The following is a 2,953-nucleotide window of genomic DNA, read 5'->3' as shown; positions in this document are numbered from 1 at the left end:
AGTGGGGAGAAGATCTTATTCTACTTCTAGCAAAAAGACATTTTCCTTTTACCTTAATTATACTACCTTAGAGGCCCGCTATAACATATTAACAAGGTTCAATGCCACCGTTTTGGCAGGACGGTGCTGGGGAAGGAGGGTTTGTTTACACGGGGCAGGTGGCGCTTGGGGGGGATTGTTTCGGGGAGGGGCTCCGCAGCGCTGGGGGGCGGTTTTCAGTGAGGCCGGGGGGGGGGTGTTCAGCCCTCAGCTGTTTTCTTTTGAGTAATATTGTCCTCACCGCTTTACGACTTGTGCAGGCCTGGACTAAACCACAGACTCTGGACTCAGCATTCAAGTATCCTGCAGTCTGAACTTCACATCTGATACATTCCCTCATTGGCTACCATTGTTTGCCCAGCATGGAAGTGCTTCTTGTCCAACAAGGCAGCCAGATTGGGACCCGTAGGCATGGAATGGCTCTGAAGGAATCAGCCCTTTCTCTCTGTGCTTCATCTAACTTTGGATCCAAATGGTAAAGGACAGTTGTGCCCAATTTAATCATGGCGTCCTTCAGGAGTGTGATCAATGCCACTTAACTAGGGAGCAGGTTCTAAAGACAGTTTACCTGGGCCTCAGGTCACCACAGCTTCCATCTCGGGGGTGAAAATCAACCACTAGTACCTGCAATTTCTACCTGAGCTCTTGTCAAATCTTTGACCTTCCTTGGAGTAATTTCACACTGCTCTGACGTAGAATTTGTCACTAACCGCACAACAGATCAGTAGCGACAGTGAGGTACAACTCCCCCAACTATGCCCTTTTATTTCTTTAATCTGGTAGCACAGATTTAAATTAGGGACTAAATTCAGGTGCGGCTTAGAATCCCTGTAAAACAACAAATGTCAGATCTCTATTAAAAATAGGTATCTTTCTGCAGCTATATCACATTCAACACGGATTTCATTTTCTACACATTTGCAGCATCTCCCAGGGGTGAGCTGAAGAGAAAAGTCACTTCCATTTTTCCCATCTCTGCCTCGATAGGGATTGTATTTCCCAAATAATAGGCAACATGCAGCTAATGAGGAAGGAGATCTCTTCAGGAGCCACTTCCTGCAAGGCCTGGGCCACAACTGCTTTGGGAGCCCAATGCATGGGCACTTTGTTTAGTTACAAGTTATTTACGAGGGAATCCTCTTCCCAGCCCTTTAGAAAAATTACTGACCTAACCAACTGCACAAAAGGGGGACTGGGATGGTGACGGGGAATAAGGGAATCCCTCTGATTTACCCCATCTTCTTCTGTTGTTCCAGAGGGTGAAAATGACATTTCACTCTCTATCCCTGCCCTGTTCCTGCTCTTTGTTATAGTTCAATATATTTTAAGTGAGGAAAATGGGAGTATAAATATCTGCTCCCCAGCACAACCTGAACCAACATCTGAGCAACGGGGAATGAAACAATTTGTTCCCAAAGGGAGAACTCGATGACTAAGAATTGCTGTGAAATGGGGGAACAGTAATAACCGTGATGCTCAGGGTTTGTTAAGACTAGGAACAGTGATGGAGTTTAGGTCAGGTCAAGGGGGAAGCTAATGCCAACCCCTGCACCTGGGCGCATCTGCTCTACAACTATAATTGTCTTTTTACTCCAAGATCACTAACTTGAGCAGCCAATGCCATGTACAGCCCTAGTGGATGTCAGGCTCAGGTAGTTTTAGCCTCCGTGTAGGTTGCTGGGAATCAAACCTCTCCCCCACCTGGAGCTGATGAACATTCCTGGCAGGACGGACACACACTCCTGTGACTGAAAACGAAAGGAGTTGATAGAAAAGATCACAGGACTGACCCCAAAGAAGGGTGAGCTGCAAAAGGCAGAAGCAGGCAACTGATCTGGTGGAGCTGAGAGACCTTGGTGAAGATGGTGCAAAAATCACTATGTGGGAATTAGCAAATGTGATTAAAAAAAATAAATCTTTGTCCAGCCCTAGTCAAGGGATTTATAACAGTTCACTCAGTTGACCAATAGTCTGAGGTCCTGCAAAAGGCCTTTGTGATGTCACTGCCACACCCCTCCCTTGCTGTGCCTATGTCTGCCCCTGGCCAGGCACTGTGAAGGTTTGAGCTACTCCCTGTGGATCACCCCACTCAAGGAGCGTTCGTTATAGGCAGCTTAAGCCGGACTACTAGACACGGGAAACATCAGACGACTGCCCCCAATGGCTGCCACTCAGTTTTTCACGAAAGTAGTCATCTTTATGGCTACAGATAAGAGATCATTAGAGCATATAAAAAAATCTGACCCCCTGCATATCACAGGCCGACTGAATGACACAAGAGATACTTTTGGGGGCAATACACCATTTCCAGAAAGGCATCTAGTCTTCATTGAACTGACATTTCATAGAGATGGAGAATCCCACCTTATTACACTATTTGTGGCTTAGTTGGGTTAATATGTAATTGTGTTTCCTCTTTTCACCTTCCAGCATTGGGTCTTGTTATGCCTTTCTCTGCTAGATTCAAGAGCCCTTTAATACCCAAGTCCGTTTCTCTCCATTAAGGACACTTCTATAACACTTCAATGAAAGTCACCTTTCCAATTCTTCTTTTGATCAGCCTTAAAACTAGGGTTGACGCTCTTTCAATAGCTCAACTAGGAAGGGCAATTTTTCTGCAGCCCTCAGGAAACCTTTGGTGGCTCCTTTGCTGCCCCAGCTCCAATTTCTACTAACATCTTTTTCAAACGAGGACACGAAAGACTGGAGGCTATTCCAGTATCAGTCTCACTGATGCCGAGTCACCTCCTGTGACTTTATTGACATAATCAGTAACTGTATAGATCACTGTTGTGTGACCACTGTTCTCTATTTGCAGGGCCAATATTGTAGATAGTATTTGTCGTGTAAGGGGTCTATGAAGAGGGGTTCTGATTGGCTGATTATAATGACGCTCTCTTCTAGATGTGTATCA

The sequence above is a fragment of the Mauremys mutica genome, chromosome 4 (genome assembly GCF_020497125.1).
Source record: "Mauremys mutica isolate MM-2020 ecotype Southern chromosome 4, ASM2049712v1, whole genome shotgun sequence".
Lineage (NCBI taxonomy): Eukaryota > Metazoa > Chordata > Testudines > Geoemydidae > Mauremys > Mauremys mutica.
Note: the sequence above shows the minus strand (reverse complement) of the source record.